This window comes from Apium graveolens, chromosome 11 (genome assembly GCF_009905375.1).
Source record: "Apium graveolens cultivar Ventura chromosome 11, ASM990537v1, whole genome shotgun sequence".
Taxonomy (NCBI): Eukaryota; Viridiplantae; Streptophyta; class Magnoliopsida; order Apiales; family Apiaceae; genus Apium; species Apium graveolens.
In genome coordinates, this window is record NC_133657.1 from 77,840,567 (window position 1) to 77,860,406 (window position 19,840).

At 34.9% G+C, this 19,840-nt stretch overlaps 1 long non-coding RNA gene across 1 annotated transcript; it reads left to right on the forward strand.

Annotated features, from left to right (window-relative positions):
• The first annotated feature begins 17,413 nt into the window (after positions 1-17,413).
• On the forward strand, positions 17,414-19,404 carry LOC141696698 (uncharacterized). The gene is made up of 5 exons (XR_012564471.1): positions 17,414-17,643; positions 18,148-18,215; positions 18,319-18,657; positions 18,759-19,048; positions 19,136-19,404. It is a non-coding gene; the product is annotated as an uncharacterized LOC141696698 (long non-coding RNA).
• The last annotated feature ends 436 nt before the right edge of the window (positions 19,405-19,840 follow it).

Sequence of the window (19,840 nt, forward strand, 5' to 3'; positions counted from 1 at the left end):
CTTTCCTGCACTTCTTGGGGATTCGCCCCTGGGGTGCTTTGGGGGCGTTGCCTTCCATCGGCCATTGGCTCTTTTCCAGGACGCCTCCTTCTCGGGGCCACTTCATCATCCGAAGATTCGGAGTCTCTCTCAGTATAAGGACCAGAAAATTCACGATCCTCAGGAATAGGACCCAAACCTCGTATATAGGGGGGTGACCGCCCTCGTGCTTCGCCTCGCCCAGCATATCCGCTTCCTCCAACCTCAGGGCGAAGGGGCATCCCATAAGGGGGGTTAGTAGTAACAACAGTTGAATATTCATACCCGACGGGTCGAGAATTCACAGGTATATGTACTTGTTGAACTTGAGGATTCGTACCTTGAATAGTCGGGGGAGTTGTCCCTTGTGGCTGAGGTTGAGTTGCCCCTGTCTGGGCTTCCCCCTGAGTAGATGCATAAGTTGAATGGGGAGGAACCTCCACGGTTGATAAAATCACCTGGGTTGTCTCTGATGGTGTTCCTTCCTCTAGAGCTCCAATTGTTCTCCGTGTTCTTGCCATGGTTGTTGTTGCTTTTCCCACAGACGGCGCCAAATGTTATGGATAAAAAACTAAGGTTATTACTTGCTGTATTTAATACTAAGATTCGGGAGCTCAAGGCCTTTAATGGCTGCTCTCGTGTTTCGTGACTCAATCTGCCTTTACGAGATGCCTACGTATCTCTGTGAATTAGAGAATCAAGCCAAAAAACGTAGTTCTGATTGGTGGGGGTGAGACCCCTTATATAGATGTTGGGAGTCCTTGAATTGGACTTGGTATAGGAGACTTGGTGGGCAAGTCTCATAATTAGAATGGACTTTGGAGTCCTAGATAGTAGGAAACTGATTCCTTATCCTTTTAGGTCCCCTTGAGGCTAATCTCCAAGGATTTATATCCTTATCGGGACTCTTTTCAACATCTGATTAGTCCCTTATTAATTAATTACGAAATTAATTAATAATCAGGGCTTTTGAGCCTTTTTTACTCCATCAGGCCTGATCTGGTCCATCAGGCTTAACCTTTCTGGTCTGAGTATCATATATCTTTTTATTGGGCCTAGCAGCCCACAGCTTGTACAATTAATGCAGTATTTAATTATACAAGCATAATTTATTTATCCCTATCAGGTTGCTAATTTTATTATGACCAGAATAAAATATAGATAATTACGGTATTTTTCTGGTAATTTTTGGGCTGTTAAATGATTTATATTGATTTATAAATTTATAAATTATTTTCTGAATAATTACAAAATTATTTTATAAAACCGAGAATCGTCCGAATTCAACCGTTTTTACGTTTTTACAACCCGAAACTCTTCCAAAAATTCCTTCCTAACCTAATCTGTTAATTCCGGACATTTTCCGTGTTTTGACTTTTTCGATCCGGATCACGGGTTGACCCGTGTGCGGCCCAGCGCAAGATTCTCGATACGATAATCATTTCGGTAAACCAACAAAACCCGTATCTTCGAAAGACGGGATATTATTACATTATTTTCATATGTAGTGTTTTATAAGAATCCCGGTTTGGATAATTATCCGATACGGGTATCGAATTGGATTGTTTTTGCAGTTACTTAGCGGCTAAGTAACTAATTTAACGATCCAAGACGATCCAAAAATGATCCAACACGATCCAATATTCCATAAATATATATAGCCCTTTTATTATTTGCATTTTATTCGTATAATCACAATCAATCAGTAAAACCTTGTAAAATACAGAGAAAATGTCGAATTAAAACCGCGTTCTTGAAAATCAAACGCACGAACGAAGGCGTTATCGAACTCCGATTCGGGCGTGTAATATATCAAAACGAAGCTCTCGAAATATTCTTTCTGAATCAACCATTTGTTTTTTCCCAGAAATCAAGGTATTTTTCTGATTTAATTATTTTATTTCGAATTAATTATGAATTAAAATATGAATTTTTGTTCTTGATGTTGTTTGTGTGATTTGATGGCATAATCTGGTAGATAATTTTCTCCTGATCAATTTGGTATATTATATGTCAAAAATAGAGTTCAATAACATGTAGAAAAGTGAGTTTGATTCTCAAATTCAAAATTAGGGTTTATAGAGTTTGAATGTTCTTAATTGGAATTTGGATTTTTCTTTGATGGGGTTTATTTGTTGAAATTGAATACATGAATGAATAGATCGTAAACAGACGAATCGAATGATGTTTATGAAATTAACGAACAATAACCGGAAGGCCCTCATCGGAAAATCAGTCATGGTGGCGTCGGAAGTTTTGATTGGATTTTCCGGTTAAAATCGTTAATGTTTGATGATTCTAGCCTTGCAGATATGTTCCTGTAGTTGTGGGGATCATTCCCTGAAAATTTGAGCAATTTCTGGTGGTAGTTTCAACTCGCCGGAAAGCTTCAGACGGCGGTGGGGTCTCCGTTAATGGCTTCCCCGCCCGTCGCCGGTGAATGTAGGAGGAAGACAATAGCTAAATTGCAATTTAGCCATCACTCTTTTCTCGTATTTGCATTTCAATCCCTGCAGTTTTAAAAATTCACAAAATTTTGATTTCTATTTAGTTTTATTTTAAAAATGATATTCTTATTATTTTAAAAATCAGAAAATCGGTTATTTAACTATTTTAAATTCAGAAAATTATTTTAATTATTTATTTATTCAAAAATAAATCGAAATTATTTTATTAATTAATTTTAATTAGTTTTTAATTATTTTAATTAATCGATTAATTGATTAATTAATTTAATTAATTATTAATTAATTTTAATTGATTTAATAATTAGATTTAATTATTTAAAATTGATTTAAAAATTCCAAAAAATAGTTTCGAGCTTTAAAATATTATTTAAAATTATTTTCAAGGCTCGATAATTATTATAAAATTATTTTAAAGTCAGATTCGGGTGTTCAAACCCTATTATTTAATTATAAAATGATTCAGAGTCCAATTTTAATTCTGAAAAATGTTCAAAAATTCATAATAAATTTCTGGAAAATCATTTTAACCCCGAATCTTCTTTGAAAAATTATTTTGATCAAATTCCTTACGTGTTATGTGCTACGTGTTCACTGTTTGATGTGTTATATGCCTATGTGGTTGTGGTTTGATTGTTTTATTCATAACTTTCAATCCGTAAATCGGATTTGAGTGAAACGAAGGGTAGATAAAAGCTTATGACGTCTATGTGACGATTATAATTATATGAGTATGAATAATTGATAGATACTTATGATGCCTAGCAGAGTCAGCAAGGCATAGAAAAGGGGACCAGTGATCTATAAATAGAATTAAAGCGTAGACTAGGGATGTCAAAAAAATTCGAAAAATCTGATATTCGTCCGAAAAATCCGTATCCGTATCCGAGAAAAAGCGGATATTATCCGTATATCAGAAAAAGTGGCTATTATCCGTATCCGAATTCGGGATATTCGAATTTGAAACTAAATACATATATGATATTTAAATTATATAAATATATAAATATATAAATATATATAATTTAAAATTTATTTTTTTAGTTTATAGAGTGTGTAAATGTATTAAATAATACGTTTATACAAATTTTCTATAATTACACACATATTTTATACATATTTAAATATATTATTTGTATTTAATCGTAGAAAATGTTCTATAATCATCGTCAAAACGGTAAGGGCAACAAAAAAGTCAAAAAATCTGATATTCGTCCGAAATATCCGCATTCGTATCCGAGAAAAAGTGGATATTATTCGTATCCGAAATAAAGCGGATATTATCCGTATTCGAATCCGATGATTGCGGATGCGAATACGGATATAGGCCTATCCGTATCCGAATTATCCGTATGACAGTCCTAGCGTAGACAGAGAAGGAAAGTGATTGATAAATAGAAGCAAGGCATAGAAACAGAAGAAAGGTGGTTGATGAGTAAAACTATTAGATGAGTACAAGTGGAAATCGTCGATGATAAGGAAAGTACTTCTGATCCTCTCTTTAAGATTTATTGCAAATATTTTCGAACTGTTTCATAACATGTCACTATTATTCAAGATAACCCCTATTTTATGTCGCAAATGCTTTAAACTATTTAACCTTGAACCCTGATTCTGATATTGAGTTTCTTAACATATCAACCTTTATTCCTTGTTTAACAGAAGACCAATTCTTGGAACCCTTGAACCCATGGTCTTCTACTTTCTGATTCTTTCCTTGATTGAAAGCAATTTTTTTTGAATCCCTTGTTATACCTACTGGGTATTATGAATCACCCTGTGCTTCAAGATAAATGTTGTTTATTATCCAGCTTATTGATTTACATTGGTTATCATATTGAATTATTTTAGAATTAGATAGTTTTATAAATGTGGACCAGATTCTTAATCAGACCAGATTCGTGGTCATAATAGGCCAATGCGTGCCTTGGATCCAGTATATAGAGCAAAGCTGGGAGCCTTGCTCGGGGTTAGTGCGTGACTGATCAGCAATCTAACCTTGGTTTTTTTTAAAATGAAAAGTGAATATCCAATTCTAATCATTGCTTATTCAGAAACTTGATTCTTCTGAATCATTTCAATTGGTGATTGTTTAACCTCAATTGCTGCTATTATTACTTGCTGAGCTAGTAAGCTCACTCTTGCAAACTTTTTATATTTTCACCAGTTGGAAAAGAAATTGTTGGTAACGAGGATTCCCTGTCCAGTATGCGAGCTAGGATTTCCGTTTAAGTTAGATCAAGCTAGCAGGAGCTTTATGTTATAGATGAGTTGTGTAAGATTGTAAGTACGACATCATCAACCACTGTAAGGTGAGTTAGTCGGGATTTGGTATGATGTAATAAAAGTTAAGATTATGGCTTGTTTTCATACTTTAACCTGTTGTGATCCATGGTTGTGTAAGAAGGGTCAATGCATATAATACTTTATATATAGGTTTAAATATTATGGTGTGAACCCCAAACTTCTGACCCGGTTTGGATGGCGTCACAGTTCCGGGATAGACTTAAGGTTAGAGAGGGTCCGGTAACCTATGAACAACAACATAATCCGGAATTAGACCATGGTCGCTTAAGAAACTAGTCAAAACTCACTCATACCCTAAAGGCCACTTACACGCTTAACGATTTGCGTTAATCGCTTGCGTACCCTCGGCTCCACCAATTTTAATAAATTAACCGTTATGAATTTTAAGACGACACTTTCACGAATACTCTACCAACTGCCTAACCCACCTTACATAATTGTTTTGTAATCCAATTATCTTTTAAGGGCCTTAAACAAGGTCTCAAAGTAATGCGAGGGGTAAAGGTTCGTTCGCGAAATGCCGTTACTTAAAATGGTCGTTTCTCCTAAACCGTACATCGGAACCAAGCGATCCATATATCAAAACGAAGCTTACGATATGCTCTAGATAAATAATGGCAATGTTATAGATTGGTTGTTAAGTTTTCTGTCCTGAACACTAAGAACAAGCAGTTGAATAAAAACGGGCATTACGACGGCTATGTTTACGCGATTACCAATGTTTAAACTACTCTAATTAACCACCAACCATAACCTAAATCATACCTCATCATTCCATAACCTACAAGTTTTTCAACTCAAACAACCACAATCAAGACCTATGAACTATAATCAAGCTTCAATTACCAAAATACTTCAAAATCCAACCAAACTACTAATAATCACAATACATGCTTCTCATTTCACAAAACCAACCATTAAACTTACTAACAAATAAAGTAAAGGCTAGGGTTTGAAGTTTATACCTTGCTTGGTAGGTGTTAAGTTGCTAGGAATCCTTAGGGATCCTTAATCTAACCTCCTACAAACTTAATCTTTCCAAAGAAATCAAGAACACAAAGTTAGGTTTTGAAGTTTCTAAAAGTACGATTGAAAGAACCGTAAAAATGAGGGTCTTACCATGCTTATTTTGACGAGACTTGTGAACAAGAGTTGTAGGCCATCTCAATACCTTTCCAACGAGCTATAGAACACAACATTTGAGTGAGGGTTGAAGGAGATATGACAGTTTGCAGTTGCTTGTATTGTTTTGGCCGAGAGCTTTTGTTCTTGGATGCAAAAGTCAACTTCTAATTTTTGTGTTTTATGATATTTGCTTGGTTGCTTCTCCTTTTTGTCTTGGAAAATGTTTTAGCTTTTTACCATGGTAAATGTAACATGGCCCAAAATCAACCAACAAAACAAAACCCCTTGTCATGCTTAGGTCATCATGCTTGTGTCATCTATTTGCCACATGTCTTTGTCTTGTGGTTTGATGATGTCATAATATCTTGGATACTTGTACAAGATTATCTCTTGGTTGCGTATTTGTTTTATGGTTCGCGTAACTTTCGTTCTCATTCGTTGTTTGAGGGATCATATCCGGGATCTTATTACTTGGGTTCCCCTAAACCTTTCTCAATATTTTATATTCCTTTTATGATCCTCTCTTATAATCCTTGAATTTAAATGCTTTTAATCATGTTACCTTATACTCAATTCTTTCAGTATCTGGTGGATTTTCAGGAAAAATCAAAGTGTTCGAATTTTGATTCTGACGATCTTTACATACACTCATTTACTTTATGGAATACTAATACGATCTTAGAATTTCCATAACAGTACTCCTATATAGCGTGGTCTGATAATTTTCCTTAATCAGCATCATCAGCAAAAAGTTACTATTCATCAGTGTTTCAAAAATTCCAAAAATTGGGGTTATTACAGTCTCCCTTCCTTAAAAGGATTCCGTCCCGGAATTAGATTGAAAATGAATAGGGATACTCTCTTAGCATTGCACTTTCTAACTCTCAAGTAAATTTTCCCACATTGTGGTTCTACCACCAAACTCTGACAAGTTTGATAACCCTTCTCCTAAGCACTTGTTCCTTTTCGATCTACAACCCTTCCTGGTTGCTCCATATAGGTTACGTCTGGTTGCATGTCTATGCGGTCATATGCCCCTATTTGTCTGGTATCCGGATTACACTTCCTTAACATTGATATGTGGAACACGTGTTAGGTCACACAACACTGTAGAAGGGGGTTGAATACAGTGTAGAATACAATCAAATCGATTTCGAACACAAGTAACCGTAAATAGATATATTCGATATAATAAACTCTATTACAATGGAACTGTTCTCTCTCAGTGATGAACAAATATCACGAGAGCTGCTAGGTTACAATGTATGATCTTCTCGATAATGATAACATATATAGTGTAAACCTATGTCTGTGTTTATATAGTACACAATTACAAGATAACTTCTAATTGATATGGAATATAATTCTGTCTCCTAAAATATATCAATCAGATATCTTATACAATTCTTTAAGTCCTCTAATTCTTTCCATGCATATCTTCTTTTGTATTAGTCTCAATCTTCTTTCCTGTAAATCAGCTTCCTTCATTTACTGTTAGTCCTCCCGTACTTAAGTTCTGATATCCATCTTCTGATATTTATCTTTTGATAATCTAAGTCCTGATATCCTTAAGTTCCGACTTCCAGTAAGTACTGATTCCAGTAAGTACTGATATTTCTTGTTTGTTAAGATCTGAAAACTAAACATGAAATATATTAGACATGACATCTCAAATATATCTAACAATCTCCCCCAACTTGTAAATTGTGCAAAAATATACAATTTAATAGATTTGATGATATCAAAAGCCTTTAAGTTCAAATTCAATAAGAGTTTAATAAGACTATTAACTACAACTTACAGTCCTTATAGCTTTACCAACTTCACTGGATTAATCTGAATCCATAATGATTCTTAACAAAATCTCTTACTAGCTTGTCTTCAGCTTTCCTCAGAAATTCAACTAACTGTGCTTTGACCTGTATCAGTTCTTCATCTTTACTATCACCACTTTGATAAATGGCTGTTCTGAGAGCTTGAATTGATGTTCTTTCAAGTCCATCACCAAGTCTGATAACTGTAGGATGTGAAGATTTTTTATTATAACATAAGCATTTTCCTTTCAGAATAACTTCCACCTTAGCAGAATTCTTCAGAATATGAATTTCTCTTCCATCACTTTCAGTAATCATTGGTATATACTAAGAAGTCTTTGTACAAGAGATTCTAAATAGATCTCTTATAGCCTTCAAAATGTATTCTGACCATCTTCTTGTAACATCAGATTTTACTTCCAGAAGATAGTGAATATGTTGAAGTTCTCTGACAGACTTCTTTTGCACATCAGTATCAGCTAGTCTGTAAGTTAATCCATCATAGAGAAATAAAATCAATTTCTCCTTTATATTTTCCTTATCATGAGCATCTATCACGATTTGAGCAGACAACACTTTGTCAATGTGCTTTTATTTGATTTATTCATATGGTTTGTCTGTCAACATGAAAAAATCTCGTAAAGTAACTTCTACTCCTGTTTGTATCTTCTCTTTATCAGAACCTAATCCAGCTTTATCTCTAGGTTGCTTGGATCTCAACCCAAATGTTGCGAGTTGACTCATCATAAGATTGGATTTTGGTTCAACTGGATTAGATTTCTTCCATAACAGCTTCTTCTTATTAGCAATTATCATCTTTTCCAAATTAACTTGATCAGAATTTGTTGTTTCTTCTGTAACTTGCTGTTCTTTATTCTGAACAACTTGAGCAGTGTCAGAGGTTGCTTTAGATTTTTCAATTATCTTTATTCTCTTCAGAATTTGAACAGTTTCATCTTTTATCAAATCATCATCATGCACTGTAGTTTGATAGACTGGAATGGAAGAACTTATCTTTTTCTCAATCTTTAAAGGTTTACGAACCTTTTCTTTTCCTTTTGATTTAGGATCAATCACAGTTTGTGATCTAGTCTTGGACTTTAAAGTCTCAGAATTTGACTTTTCCCTGATCACAATGCCTTTTTCCTTAGTGCTTGAAGGTTTCTTTGTATCAGAAGCTTTAGACTTAAGATTTGTCTTCTCAGCAGCAAATCTAGCTTCTTCCTCCTTGAGAGTTTCCAAATCCATTCCTGGATTTTGTTTCCGAAATAATCTTCTAGCTATCTCCTCATCAAGTGTCTGGATTTTAGGATTTTTGTAATAAACAGTAGTCTGCTTCCCCTTTAGCTTCAGAGTTTGTAAAAACTTCTGAGAGTCATTAGATCCTGAATGAATCAAAATATCAAAACTTGACATCAGACTTTATTTATCAGAACTTGACTTCAGACTTTTAGCATTCACATCATCAGAGCTTGACTTTTTCTGTGTAGAAGATTTTCCTTGAACTTTTCCTTGACCTCTACTCTTATCAGAATTTCCCTGACCTTTATCATCCTTTTTCTTCAGTATTTCAGTAGGTGAGCATTTGGACTTAACTACCTTCTCCCCCTTTTTGGCATCATCAGGAAGTAAGAGAGAAAGAAGAAGTTCAACTGAAGATTGGATTTCATCCAATTGAGCTTTCTGAAAAACTTTGTTAGCCAGGACCTCATCAATCTGGGCCTGTTGCTTTTCTTGAATCTTCTCAATGGCTTCAATTTTCTCAAGAGTAGGTCTGATATATCTATTCTTGTCAAGCTTAAGCTGTAGATCTAGCTTATCAGCATGTTCCTTTAGTGTATCAACCTTTTCATGAGTAGAAGAATGTAGACCTTGAAGATGTTTGGTAGATAGAGCAGTGATCTTGAGTTGTGTCTTTAAATCAGCATTTGTGAGCAACTCATCAGCTTTAGCAATATGCTCTGTTAAAATGTTAGAACTTGGAATGAAATCAGTGTCATTCCACTTCTTGGTCCACTCCACACCCCTGTGAGTATCCTCCCAAGGAATAGGTGCTTCCTTTTCAACAAATTTCTTCACCAATTCTTCCTTTTCTAGTATAGGAACTAGAGTCTCAGCAGAAACACTGTCTTCAGAACTTGAGGAAGACTCATTATGTTCTGATAGCACAACAGTGTGTGAAGCAACTGGAGATTTAGGAACAGCTTCATTTAAATTCTGAACATCAAGATTTATCTCCAGAGCCGGTGTGATTGATGTAGATGGTATCTCAGCATTTAAAATTGGAAAATGAGTTGGAGATCGATGAGCTTCTGTAGATGGAGCTTCCAGATAAAAAACATTTGGTATATTCAAATTATGAATATCTATTTCAGAATTTTCAGTTTGTTCTTTAGCATCATCTGTAGCTTTAATAGGTGAGACATGAGGGGTTACAACTGTATCAGTAGCAGTGTCTTTGGCTTGAGATGGAAGGGCTTCAATAATAATCGGTTCTTGTGAGATCAGAGATTCCTGATCTCCTTCCTCAGCTTCTTCAGTATCTTCTGATGGAGCCTTAGCCAAATACCTCCTAGCCTTCATTTTCTTCAATCTCCTTGCCAATGAAGGAGTTGCTTCAACAGTAACAAAACTTACAGATTTCTTTCTTTTCAAAGTATCAGAACTTTGAGCTGCTGTTACTGTCTGAGAATTAACATTCTCAGCTTCAATTATCACAGGTTCTGATGGATGAACCTGTGCTTCGATTGTTTCCTCTAATCAACAAAATTTATTATTGACCATAATTGTAATCAAAACATTCATCAAAGGATAAAGTTTAAATAGATGAAGTAAAGATTAACAAATTACAATTAGAACATGCACAATCACATAATATGAGAGAAACAGAGACTAAATCTTGCAATTAAGGGAAATTTCATTAATATATCAAATGAGTACATTTCATGAAATTTATAGATTACATGAAAAAAATACAAGATAGTCCTAGTCTAAGAATCTTAACATCAACAGCCTTAGTCTAAGAAGTCTGAAAAAGCTGATGGTGGAGAGATACAGATGGATGACATTTAATTCTTCTGCCTACTTTCAACAAAGAGAACAGCAAGATGAATGATTTTCTCCTGCTGTTTAAGAATACGGAGATGAACTTCTCTTTCGAAAGACAACAAATCATTTTTAATGTTGTCTCAAAGTTGAATCCAGATGTCGAAAGGAATGTTGTTGATAGGATATGAAGTCGGAATTCCATTTCTAAAAATGGTCACAATGTCTGTGCCATAGCAGTAAAACCAACTAAAATGTGCCATTGTTTGAGAGAAATGAAAAGATGTGATTTTACTGAAGGATGATCAGTCATTTAAATAGCCAATGGAATACCAAGGGACGCGAGGACTGTTTAATCGATTAAGAGTAAAAATCATGATGCCTCGTCTCCCTAGACCGATGTGTAATAATAACAGTCAGTAAAAAGTTAAAGCAGGAGTTAATGAGCACGAGAAATAAATAATAATTACTGTGCACATGCAGTTTTTCAAGACAAACACGTTTATCACTAACCCATAATGATTATGACTGTTTTTATCTTACCCATATATATTCTGATTTAAATATGACTGTTTCAGTTTTTACAACAAATATGTCAAGTAAAGAATAATGCCACATAAGCATCAGGGATTCCATCACGATTTAATATCAGAACTTAACTTATATCATATTTTAACAGTCATCAAAATATGGCTTCTAAACTCAAAAAATGAATATCTTTTTCTGTGATTCTTCATACAAATACTGACTTGTTTTCTTCAGAATTTAATCATCAGAACTTCCATCAGAACTTGTCCTCAGAATTTATGCAAATGACACTTAACTGTTTATCAAAAATAACTTAATCACCACAGTAATTTTCATCATTCATATGGAGTGAAAGTGTGTGCATTCAGCAAAATATCAGAAAAAGATTAAAGTCTGATAAACTTCAGTACATCTTAGAAATAAGGCATAACAAGAAAAGTGCTTAAAATCTGTCATCAATCATGAAGTCTACTATAGAACAAATTTATGCAAGAGTCCACCTCAACTGTTTGTGCTCATTTTATGCATCTTTTGAAATTCCTTGTTACAGTGGCTTCTCAGTGTAAGTGAGTCACAACTACTTATTAGAATTTATGTTGTTGTCATAGTATTTCTCCAGTAATCAGAGAATGTGAAAAGTCACCAAGAAAATTTATTTGCTTTTCTAATGCATATTACTTAATACCAGCAATGTACTTGGGTCTTACCTTCCACATATTTACTCTAGATCTCAAAGGAGTACCTGACTTTTTTTTTCATGTCTTTTGATAAGTGAGGCTTATCAGCATTTAGTTCATTCTTAAGATTTTTTAAAATCAGAATCTGACAGATAAGAAGCAAGAATCTTGTTTGTGACTTAGTAATAAGATACATAAAGTAAAATTGACTAAGCTCAAAATCAGAATTTGCCTATGTTAATGAGTTTCCACATAAACAACTAATTCAAACATGGGATTTCTAGTATGTTAAAGACTACTAGGTCATCATCTAACACAATTATCCTCATTAGATTGAATAGTCACAGAATATTCAAAACACTATTAGAGTTTAAAGATCCACATCAGATAACAATCAGTATTTAATGAATTTCAATTAAAGAACAGATTTCATGAAAATAAGACAATCTGTAAACACTGATAATAAAGTCTGATGCAATAGAACAAAAACTAAGCAGATTTAGAGAAAGAACCTGAAACCATTCCAAGTTCATTTACCAGCCTTGTAAAATTAGCTTCACATTGTGGTTTTGTGAAGATATCTGCTAGTTGTTGATCTGTTGGAACAAAATACAATTCCACTGTACCTTCCATTACATGTTCCCTTATACCTAATGCTGATGTGCTTTGTCATTGAGTGTTGAACTGGATTACCTGTCATAGCAATAGCACTTTGATTATCACATTAAATAGGGATTTTAGAAAATTCTATCCCATAATCCAGTAACTGATTCTTCATCCAAAGAATCTGTGCACAACAGCTTCCTGCAACAATATATTCTGCTTCTGCAGTTGATGTGAAAATTGACTTCTGTTTCTTGTTAAACCAAGAAACCAATCTACCTCCAAGAAATTGGCAGCTTCCACTAGTGCTTTTTCTTTCAATTTTGCATCCTGCTAAATCTATATATGAGTAACCTATTAGCTTAAAATCTGATTCTTTAGGATACCACAATCCCAGATCAGCTGTACCCTTAAGGTACTTGAAAATTCTTTTCACAGCTATTAAGTGAGGTTCTCTTGGATCAGCCTGAAATCTTGCACAAAGACATGTAGCATACATGATATCAGGTTTACTTGCAGTTAAATAGAGTAAAGAGCCAATCATACCTCTGTAGTTAGTAATATCTACTGATGAACCAGTATCTTTATCTAACTTGGTTGCAGTGGCCATGGGAGTCGATGCTGTTGAACAATCTTGCATTCCAAATTTCTTCAGTAAATTTCTGGTGTACTTGGATTGACAGATAAAAGTACCTTCTTCATTCTGCTTGAAGGCCCAGAAAATAACTAAGTTCTCCCATCATACTCATTTGATATCTTGACTGCATTAACTTTGAAAACCTCTCACAGAGTTTGGCATTTGTAGAACCAAATATGATATCAACAAACATATATCTATACCAAAAGTAAGTCCTTTCCATGATTGAAGTAGAATAGTGTTTTATCAATTGTACCTCTGTGAAATCCACTTTCCAGAAGAAATTGATCTAAAGTCTCATACCACGCTCTAGGAGCTTGCTTAAGGCCATAAAGTGCCTTGTCAAGCTTGTAGACATGATTTAGAAATTTTGAATATACAAAGCCTGGAGGTTGTTCAACATAGACCTCTTCTTCCAATTCTCCATTAATAAAAGCAATTTTCACATCCATTTGAAAGGCTTTAAACTTTTTGTGAGCAGCATAATCCAAAATGATCCTTATGGCTTCTAATCTGGCAACCGGTGCAAATGTTTCATCATAATCAATACCTTCTTGTTGAGAGTAGCCTTTAGCAACCAGCCTTGCTTTATTCCTTGTAATTATGCCATCACTGTCAGTTTTGTTTCTGAACACCCATTTTGTGCCAACAACAGATCTGTTCTTTGGTCTTGGCACTAGGGTCCATACTTTATTTCTTTTAAATTCATTTAACTCTTCCTGCATTGCTTGCACCCAATCAGCATCTTCAAGAGCTTCTTCCACTTTCTTTGGTCCAGTCTGAGATAGAAAAGAATGATAGAGACATTCATTTGATGTTGCAGTTCTATTTCTGACACCTGCTTCAGGATCTCCAATAATTAAGTCAGGTGTATGTGATTTGGTCCACTTCCTTGCAGATTGAAGTTGACTTCTAGAACTGGATCCTCCCCCATGATCCATGCTGTCTCCATCAGCATTTTCTGATGCTCCCCCTGTAGTTATGCTCTCTGAGACTTCAGAGTTTGACTTGGACCCTTCAGGATTTGAAGTATCAGAGCTTCCAGAATTATCAGAATTTGGCTCATCAGAACTAGATGAATCAGAACTTGAAGAGCCAATGACAGGTTCTGATGCTTCTTGAGAGTCTTGAGATGTGGTAGGATCTTCAGCTTGCTCCCCCTAGACAGGTGCATTTTCCTTTGGAGTTGTTACCACAGATTCAATGACATCAGTACTTACAGGTTTAGAGTTTAAGTCATCAGAATTTACAGAATCAGAATTTAAGTCTTCATTTTCAAATCTCAGTTGATCGTGATAATTGAAATCTTCAAGTCCAGTAATCTTCTTATCATCAAAAGATACATTGATAGATTCCATGACAACCCTTGTTCTTTAATTGTAGACTCTGAAGGCTTTTGTGGAAAGTGGATATCCAACAAAAATTCCTACATCAGCTTTTAGATCAAATTTTGACAGCTGTTCAGGATGAGTCTTAAGAACAAAACATTTACATCCAAATACATGGAAGTATTTCAGATTTGGCTTCTTTTTCTTCACCATCTCATATGGTGTTTTTCCATGCTTGTTTATGAGTGTTGAATTCTGTGTAAAATAAGCAGTCTGCACAGCTTCAGCCCAAAAGTAGGCTGGTAGCTTTGCTTTATCAAGCATAATTCGTGCAGCTTCAATGAGAGTCCTGTTCTTTCTTTCTACAACTCCATTTTGCTGTGGAGTACCAGGTGCAGAAAATTCCTGTTTGATTCCATGCTCTTTGCAGAACTCTTCCATGATTGAATTCTTGAACTCAGTGCCATTATCACTTCTTATAATTTTAACAAAATCTTTGACCAACTTATCCAGCTGTCTGAAATGATCAGTTAGAGTAAATATTGTTTCATTCTTCTTGTGCAAGAAGTACACCAAAGTGTACCTTGTGAACTCATCCACTATAACCATAGCATATTTCTTCTTTGCAATAGACATGACGTTGACTGGACCAAATAGATCAACATGCAGTAGGTGATAAGGCTCAAGAATTAATGACTCAGTTTTGCTCTTGAAAGAAGATTTTCTTTGTTTTGCCTTTTGACATGAATCACAAAGGCCATCAGGAGCAAATACTGATTTTGGAAATCCTCTCACAAGATCTTTCTTTACAAGCTCATTTATGTTGTTGAAATTTAAATAAGAGAGTCTTTTGAGCCAATTCCAGCTTTCTTCAATTGATGCTCTACTCAACAGACAAATTACAGAACCATCAGAACTTGTTGAAAGTCTGGCTTCATGAATGTTACCATGCCTGTAACCTTTCAGAACCACTTTGCCTGTAGAGTTGCTTACAACTTCACAGTGTTTTTCAAAGAAATCCACATGATAACCACTGTCATAGATTTGACTCACACTCAGCAGATTATGTTTAAGTCCTGATACAAGAGCTACTGTTTCAATGATGACATTCCCAAGATTAATATTGCCATATCCCAGATTTTTTCCCATGTTGCCATCTCCATAAGAAACTCCTGGGCTAGCTTTCTCCACAAAGTCTGAGAGCAGGGCTTTATTTCCAGTCATATGTCCTGAACATCCACTATCCAGTACTAGGATATTTTTCATATTGCCCTGCAATAACAAAGACCACTAATGGTTAGTTTTAAGGACCCAGACTTGCTTGGATCCTTTGGACTTTTTAAGTTTGTTTGCATTTGCAGCGGATTTAATATCAGAGTTTATGCTAACATGCTGTTTATCAGAACTTATATCAGACTTTGCATCAGACTTTACACTAGAAGGAATTAAAGCAACTTTCTTCAAAGAAGGTTTTATTTGATAATAATCATAGTATAAACTATGATATTCCTTACAAGTATAAATGGAATGCCATAAACTTCCACAATGAAAACAAGGATTTTGTGGCTTAAACCTAACAAACTGACTCTTAACTCCTGACTTAGGAGGTAAAGAGTTTATACTCTTATTCTTCCTGCAAAAAGAAGCAAGATGGTTAGAGTTTCCACAGTTATAACATTTCTTTCTAGGAGCATTAGGAACAGGCTTATAATTATTGCTTTTACTCACACCTTCCTTTCCATTCCTATTTTTCCTAGCTGCCTTAACCTTGTTGACATTCCTTATTTCTTTCAGCTTATGCTTAAGCTACTTCTTTGTCATTAATCTATGTTGACTTCAGCTGGTTTATCCTGTTCTAATTTGTCAGAAGTTGACTTTTCCTTAACTTCTGTCATAGACTCTTTCATCTTTTCAGAATCAGACTTTACAGTTTTAGCTACAAACTTAACAAGATTTACCTTTGGCTTAACAGTTTGTTTAACAATAATTGGCTCAATTTGTTCAGTTCCTTCACTACTAGAAAAAATAGAATAGACATCGCCTCTTAGACATCGGTTGCTTTTGGAGCCGATGTAAAAGGTGTTTTCTACATCGGTTTTAACCAACAGATGTCTTTTGTTGTTATAAACATCGGTGTTTTAGCCTAACCGATGTTAAACATTTGTTTAAAAAAATTTAATCAGCGCGCCTTCCTTATTTCCCCCCTTTGGCCAAATAATTTATTCCCTCCTATTGTTCCCCCTCTTTTTTGCCTTATAAAAATTCTCCTCCTCTTTTCACACAAATTTTGCCTTAGAATGTTTTCAAACTCTCTCCCCTTTTTTAGTTTACACCCCTTTTTCAACTTTACACTTTAAAATATTAAATATTTTCAAAATCAAAAATAAAAGATAAATCCTTTCAGTCTCTCGTTTCTCTTTCTCACTCACTGAAACTCACCCCTCTATGAAGAACCCTAAATATCACCTCCGCCTCTCGATTGTGCTCAACTGAAGATTCAGTCATCACTCCCGACTATTTTTATGTGCCTTTTGTGCTCTCTGTGCTCGCTCTCTGTACTCTATGTGCTCTCTGTGCTCCTTCAGCTCTCTCTTTTGGACGGAGTTTGAATTGGGTAAGGTCAAGTCTGGGTTAAAGATGTGAGATTAAAGCTTGGAGGTCGAGCATAAATTGGGTAAGATTAACCCTAATTTTTCACTTAGAGGTTTTATTTTAAAACCCTATTTTTTTAAATGATTGGTTAAATGTTTGAATTGAGCATGTTAATCTTTTATGCTTTTAGTTGAGTAATTGCTTGAATTATGTATGTGGGTATCAATTTTGATGTATATGTGGGTATATGTTTTTGTTTTGATTTTTGATTAGGAGGAGGTATTATTCAAGGAAATGGACGCATTGTGAGTTTCGAGGTCCATTGAGAAGGTTTTTTTGTGAATTTTGATTAGGAGGAGGTCTTATTCAAGGATGAGGAAGAAGACGATGAAGAGAATGACCAGGATGAGGTCGATCCATCAGCACAGAAAAAACCTCGGGTAGTGTGGTCTATAGAGCTTCATCGGAAATTTGTGGCATCTGTTAATCAGCCAGGCCTTGAAAGTAAGTCCTCTAGTGCCAAAGGATTAAGTAAGGATTAAGTATCTTCTGCCACGAATATGGACCTATTCATTAATGCTCAATCACTGTTCTGTTAATACAGAAGCTGTTCCGAAAAGAATTCTAGATCTTATTAATGTTTTATGGCTGTAAGATATTTTGTGGCTGAGAACCTGTGCAGGATTATTAGGCAGCTGTAAGATATTTTGTGGCTGAGTGTGTATTGCAGTATGTGCTTAGGGTTGTTGTTTTGATTGTGAAAACTATACTTGGTGTAACTTATACATTATAATCATTCATTTTGAAAGCTGTATGGATTGCGTTTGGTTCATACCTTTCTGAGCTCAGTGTTGCAGTCTACGAATTATATTTTTGTATTTGATTATTATGCTATGTATGTTGCTATTTGGTTCTGGTGATGATTGCTTTCATGTTATTCAGTTAGAACCAAGTTTTTGTTGATAGCGTATGTTTTCCTTTGCTTATGACTTAAGTTGCTGGTTGCAGGAGTTTATAAAAATAATGGGTATCTTATGGTTTCTTGCAATGGAGGACTCAATCAAATGCGAGGAGCAGTGAGTTGAAAGTTTTAATTATTGTGATTACATCTTTCATGACTTTTATTTGTTTAATGAGTGTAATAAGTCTCTTTATCTGATTTTATCGATGTTGTGGCAGATTTACGACATGGTTGTTATTGCAAGATACCTGAATGTCACACTTATTATTCCAGAACTGGATAAAAGTACATTTTGGGAAGATTCAAGGTATGGTATTTGCTTTTTTTATGTTAAAATTCAGAATCATTCATCATGTTGTAATTTTTGTGAAAAATTCTTGACATTTGGAAGTGAGTTTAAGGACATATTTGATGTTAATCATTTCATTACCTCCTTAAGGAGCGAGGTCTGAATTTTGAAAGAGATACCACCACGGCTAAAGAGAAGAGTCGATCTTGGAATGTTCTACTCATTGCCTCATGTTAGTTGGTCCGAAATTTCCTACTATCATCATCAGGTTGTTTTTCTATTACACATGCTAGCAATAGCCTTTCTTAATCTTTTCATAACTTTCAGGCATACCATAAACTAACTATTTGATAACTGTTATGCAAACAGATCCTTCCTTTATTGAGAAGGTTTAAAGTTGTGCATCTAAATAGAACTGATGCTCGACTTGCAAATAATGGATTGCCAATAGAGATTCAAAAGTTGCGATGCAGAGTTAATTTTAATGCTCTGAGGTTCACACCCCAAATTGAGGAGCTGGGAAGGAAAGTTTTCAGCATTTTAAGGCAAAATGGCCCTTTTATAGTCCTCCATCTCAAATATGAGATGGATATGTTGGCTTTCTCTGGCTGCAGTCATGGTTGCAACAGTGAGGATTTCAAAGAACTAGCAAGAATGAGGTACTGTAAGTAGCACACTAAATAACAAATTGCTTCACTATTGTCTTTATTTTGCTTTAACTTACATGGTTAAATGTGTATAACCAGATATGCTTATCCATGGTGGAAAGAAAAAGATATAAATTCAGACTTGAAAAGGAAAGAAGGCTTGTATCCTTTGACACCTGAAGAAACTGCTCTAGTGTGGTGCTGCACATTAGGCAAGACTGAGAACCTGTGCAGGATTATTAGCTATATTTCTATGTTATCAGTGGCTGCGTGCATGTTCCTAAATGCATCCTTGCATCTATATGCTTATTTGAATCGTACATGGTATATAGGGGGACCATCAACATTTGTTTTCTGTGTATCTTGGAAGTGCTAAAGATATATCTTATACAAAGTACTTGTTTTGAAGTTGCTATATGATGTTTTTACTATATTCCAGTCGGTAATTGAGGATATTTACCAAGTACATGCATTATATTTGGATATGAATTTAAATGTTTATGATGTGTTATACGTTACATTACAATATTTGGAAGTCTCTTGAACTTTTAGATCATTAATAAATCACAAGTTTATGCATTTACCTTGCGCGTATCACTCGCAGATAGATAGAATGGGACAACAGGATTCTTCTGTAGAGGATGAGGTCCGGTATCGATACAATAGCGTCATCTTACACTAGAGGAAGTAATTTATTCAAGAAAATGCTCAAAGGTATATATGCTTATTGTCATCATACGGGACCAGAGGCTACATGAGCTTTACTATGGACTGGGAAGATGCAGAAGAATGAGGGCGTTCCTC